The following is a 5,422-nucleotide window of genomic DNA, read 5'->3' as shown; positions in this document are numbered from 1 at the left end:
GGCTTTGTTGATTGAGGAGTAGTGGTTATACCCTCTGGTCAGGAGAATCCAGGTGAGGTACTCGGTGAGGTCGTTTCCTGATGGCATGAGGCAGGGCATGACCCTCAAAGACCGAAACGGTACATGTCACCCTGTGTCCGCTGTCCACGACCAGGCCGGTGACACTGGCAGAGGCATAGAGTACTACCACTGCTTGATTAGACAGGTAGAAAGCAGGCACTTTAAAGTTCTCAAACATCACTTCTGCCATCTTCTCACGGCTCTGGCTTGGGGTTAAGGAGGGCTCCGTCATGAGCACTGGCTGCTCACTGGGTATCACGCCAAGCTCACACTCGAAAAGGTGCTGCCACAGCTTTCCCATGTCGTCCCAATCGGTGATCTGGCCGCGTTCAATGGGGTGCTGAAGGATGAGCGGCTCATCGTTATACAGGGCTTCGTTTCCGATGAGGTAGTTCTTCTTCTTGGTTTTTGCCAAAGATATGTTAAATCGCTTATGCCCCACACAGAATTGATTATTTGACGGGGCACAATCTCCTTAGAAAAGCCTACTTTACAGAATCCAGAGCCGTTGTCAAAAACCACTGCTGGAGCGTCTAAAGTATGTCTATTAGACATGTCTGCCATATCCTCTACTGAGCTCCCCCCAAGTAACAGCAGAACACTTGGGCCACTTTATGACATGTCACTTCTGGAACGTTAAAGAGCACAGAATTCCACTGTCCTAAGACTGTCCCCCAGTCAGAGCTACAGGCTGTTCCTAATGCCCAAGAAAACGCCACCCTTCTCCATGAGCCTGATCTCCTCTCATGTGGAGCTTGCTACAGCCATTTCAAAGATGGTCGTGCCCTGTGTAACAGTGTAACCAAGAAACCATTGTACTCAGTGAGTATCAGAGGCCCTGAAAGGGACAGGGCTATGATGCAGCAGCACATTTTGCTTAGAGAGACAAACAGAAACAGAAAAACCACACCTACCTACAGGTTGCTTTCAGAAACCTGTGAACCCAATGCAGAAACTGTTCCTTAGCAACCCAGCTGCATGCTGTCCCCAGAGAACTGGGCTCTCTCATCAGCTGAGTTGTTATTTGGGGCCTGACAAAAGTACATGTCCTTTTACTAAGGAAAAGGAGCCCTGGTGCCCAAGATCAGCAGTTCAAACCCACCATCTGCTCCTATAAAGATTTCCAACCTTAGAAACCCTATATAGGGTTGTTTTGGGTCAGAGTTGACCAGATAGAAATAGATGTGTGATGGTGGCTTGCTAAGAGAAGGATGTAAGCACCAGAAATATAACTAGGCCAGATTGACAATACTGGAAACTCAGTTCCAGCAGAGGCTCATATTTTTTCTAATTATGTCCCCTGATTTTTGTGGTTGTTGTTGTTGTTGAGTTTTGACAACTACCTGGAGATATCCATCACATAGCAATTCACCTATTTAGTTTATATTGGTACATGGTCCTTAGTATAGTCACAGATATGCTAAATGTTAATTTATGTAATTTTAGAATATTTTCATCTCCTAAAAAAAAAAAGAGAAAAAAAAAACCCTTGTGAAAACTAGTAAGACCTGAGTGGGCAATGAGAAAAAAAAATAAAAGCAGATAAGGAAGAAATACCATAAATTATTCCACGTAAAAAATCTCATGAAATTGTGATTTTCTTAAGTTTGAATAAATATATCATGACTAGCAACTCTCTCAAAAATATCTAAGAAAGAAATAGCACAGAAAGCTCCATGAAACATGTTGGCAAATAATAGAAAATTGTTTCTGGTGCTGCATTGCACTTTTTAGGATACCTCGGCTCTCTTTTGAACCACTCTCCATGACTTTCCATTTCACGAAATAGGGCATCTTCATTTTTGCCGTTCACATTACCCTCACCTTCTTGCAAGTTTTTGGCTGGCATACTAAAGAGAGCATTGAATATCTTCTTTGAATTTAACGCAGTCTTAAGAAATAATCTCTCCATTCAGACAGAACGAAGATACAGTTCAACTAGACTACTATCTTGCTAGCATCATGATCATCTTTACTTTTTAAATGGGTTAAAGGTTTGTTGAGTAGATCAGTTTTACATTCAACAATTTATATGTAGTTTATTTTCATATCACTGATTTCAATACATATAATGAAATATCACTTACACCTCACATGTCTTATTCCCATTTCAATTTCTTTCTTAAACGCTCTGAATATTGTCCTAGGGTATATGTTGCCCTTTGGTTATTAAATGGTTGATTATGCAAAGGCGTGCATGATTTTCTAGTTTTATTGTTATCCCCCAAATGTTGTGTCCTGTTTGGCTAAAAATCGATCGTGGCAATGAGTCATGTACAAATCTGGAGAAAAACTAAGTATAGCATTTTATGTTTTTGATTTCATTCTATATTTTTATCCCACTCTGTCCAGGGCCTTCTTTGCAAGCCCATTTCAGAGCAATTGGTAATGGTAACTGGCACCATCGTTTTCTTCTGGTCTTTGGATCATGGAGGCTGATGTTTGTGTGGTCCATTAGTCCATTGGACTAATTGTTTTCATGCCTCTTCAATTTTCTTCATTCTTCTTTTGACAGGGAAAAAACAGTATTTGTACCTTAGATGGTCACTCATGGAATTTCAAGACCCCAGTAACTATTCACCAAAGTATGATGTATAACATTATTTTTATGGGCATCAATTTAGTCTGATTTACCACAAGACTATGTTGCTGAGCCCCCAGGTCCAGTGACTGATTACCTCAAGGTCTTTGGATGTGTCTAAGAAGCTATCTTAATTTTGCTCTTATACATCCCACCACATTCATGGGTACAATTGCAGCAGTGGTAAATACACATACACAAATACCTTCTGTATATGTATGCACCCGTTCTCCCCCGCACAACCATTCAGCCTCCATGGCTGACCAAGCATCTAGTTGTAGATCACAATTATTGCAATATCATGAATATAATAGTATTTGTTTATATTGTATTTAATCTTGCACTCCTCCAAGTGCCGTCAGTGCCTGCCTCCATCATGTGTTTTCTTCCGACATCCCACTTATCGTACATTCCCCCTTCACTCAAGTTCGCATTTGTCTATTGTTGGGCTAGTGACTTGCTATTCCTTCCACTCTCACCCCACAAGTCCCAAATAATGCTTCTTATTATGTGAAAATTTTCCTGGAATTTTTACAATAGTGGTTTCACACCATATTTGTTCTCTTGAGATTGACTACCTTCACTTAGTGTAATGTTCTCCAGGTTCATCTACACGATGAAGTATTTCTATAATGCTTCATTGCATTCCATGTTTTGGTATATATCGTAGTTTATCCATTTTTTCCAAAAGGGAGCATTTAGCTTGTTTCCATCCTTTGGCTACTATAAACAAGGCTGCATATATAGATCTATGGCATGACTCTTTTACTCTAAGGTATATATCAAGTATATGGATTTATGGATCACATATAGTATTGCTATGTCCAACTTTTAGAAAGCACTATATATTTTCCATAATGGTTTCCATAGCCTTGCCCTATCACTTGTCTGTCAGTTCCACATGTTGTGGTGACTTGTGTGTTGCTGTGATGCTAGAAGCTGTGTCATTGATATTTCAAATGCCAGCAGGGTCACCTAGGGTAAGCAGGTTTCAGCAGAGTTTTAAAACTAAGAATAGACTACAAAACTTGCTCTTAATCTTACCTAAGGAAAATGGAAAAATGATAGAGGCGAAAGCTGAATAGGAAATTTCAAAGGGAAGCCCAAGAAGACAAAGTAAAATATTACAATGAAATGTGCAAAGACCTGGGGTTGGGAAACCAAAAACAAGAACATATTCAGCATTTTTTAAATGAAAGAACTCAAGAAAAATTCTAGCCTTGAGTTGCAATATTGAAAGATTCTATGCACAAAACGTTGCACAATACCAAGAAGTACCAAAAGACAATTGAAAGAACGAGTCACTGTACCAAAAAGGATTATTCAACATTCAACCATTTCAAGAGGTAGCATATGAGTAAGAACCAACAGTGCTGAACAAAGAAGTTCAAGTGGCATGAAATACATTAGCCAAAAATAAGGGTCTAGGAATTGACAGAATACACATTTCAACAAACTGAAGATGCACTGGGAGCACTTGCTCTTCTGTGTCAGGAAATTTGGAAAATAACTACTTGGTCAACTGACTGGAAGAGATGCATATTTATACACATTGCAAGGACAGGCAATCCAACAGAATGCTCTAATTATAGAACAATATCATTGATATCAGGCACAAGTGAAATTTCATGAAGATCACCCAACAATAGTTGCAGCAATGCATTGACAGGGAGCTGCCAAAGGTTCAGATAAAATTCAGAAGATAATGAAGAACAAGGGACATCGTTGCTGATGTCAGATAGATCTTGGGTGGAAGCAGAGAATAGTAGAAGCAAGTTTATTTTCTTGTTTTATCAACTAGGCCAAAATGATGGACTCCGTAGATCATAACAAATTATGGATAGAGAAGAATTGGAATTCTAGAATACTCCACGGTGCTCATGGAGAACTTGTATACGGAATAAGGGACAGTTTTGAAACAGAAAAAGGATATAGTGCAGGGTTTTAAAGCGGGAAAGGTGTGTTCAAGGTTGTATCTACTCACTATCATTATTCAAACTATTTGCTGATCAAATAATCAGAGAAACTGCATTATATGAAGAAGAATGTGCAATGAGGGTGGGAGGAAGGCTTATTAACAACCTTTGATATGCGGCTGACACAACCTTGCTTGCTGAAAGTGAGGAGAACTTGAAGCACTTCCTGATGGAGACCAAGGACTGCAGCCTCCAGGATGGGTTACAACTCCATATAAAAAAGGTAAAAATCCTCACAAACGGACCAACAGGTAACATCGTCATAACTGGAGTAAACCTTGAGGTTCTCAAGGATTTTTGTCTTGCTTGGATCCATAATCAATGCTTTTGGAGGCTTATCAAATGACATGATACGTTAGGTATATTAGCTGCACAAATACCTCTTTAGAGGACTGAAAAGCAAGGATGTTACTCTGAAGACCCCGGTGGGCCTGCCACAAGCCAGGGTCTTTTCCTTTCTCTTATATTTATGGGAAAGTTGGACACTCAATAAGGAAGACCGAAGAAGAATCAATGTGTTTGGATTGTAGTGCCGTCAAAGAATACTGAAATTACCCTAGACTTCCAAAAGCATAAACAAATTTGTCTTGGAAGGAGTGAAGTCAGAGTGCTCCTCAGAGGCAAGGATGGTGAGGCTTAGTCGCACATACTTTGGACAAGTTGTCAGAACAGACCAGTCCCTGGAGAAGGACATCACGTTAGGTACATGTCCAAAGTAAAGACTTCCAATATATAGACAACTAAAAAGGAGGTGAGGAACGGAAAAAATAATAATAAAAAAGAAATGGGTAGCGGGGGCACAGGG

At 39.9% G+C, this 5,422-nt stretch overlaps 1 pseudogene; it reads right to left on the bottom strand.

Moving 5' to 3' along the window:
* LOC101653129 overlaps window positions 1–615 on the bottom strand; it is a 17,213-nt pseudogene extending 16,598 nt beyond the window's left edge.
* Window positions 616–5,422: the final 4,807 nt, after the last annotated feature.

Source organism: Echinops telfairi, unplaced genomic scaffold, assembly GCF_000313985.2.
Source record: "Echinops telfairi isolate 266 unplaced genomic scaffold, ASM31398v2 ScPeMD7_7426;HRSCAF=8464, whole genome shotgun sequence".
Classification (NCBI taxonomy): domain Eukaryota; kingdom Metazoa; phylum Chordata; class Mammalia; order Afrosoricida; family Tenrecidae; genus Echinops; species Echinops telfairi.
Note: the sequence above shows the minus strand (reverse complement) of the source record. Positions and strands in the feature narration are given on the sequence as shown.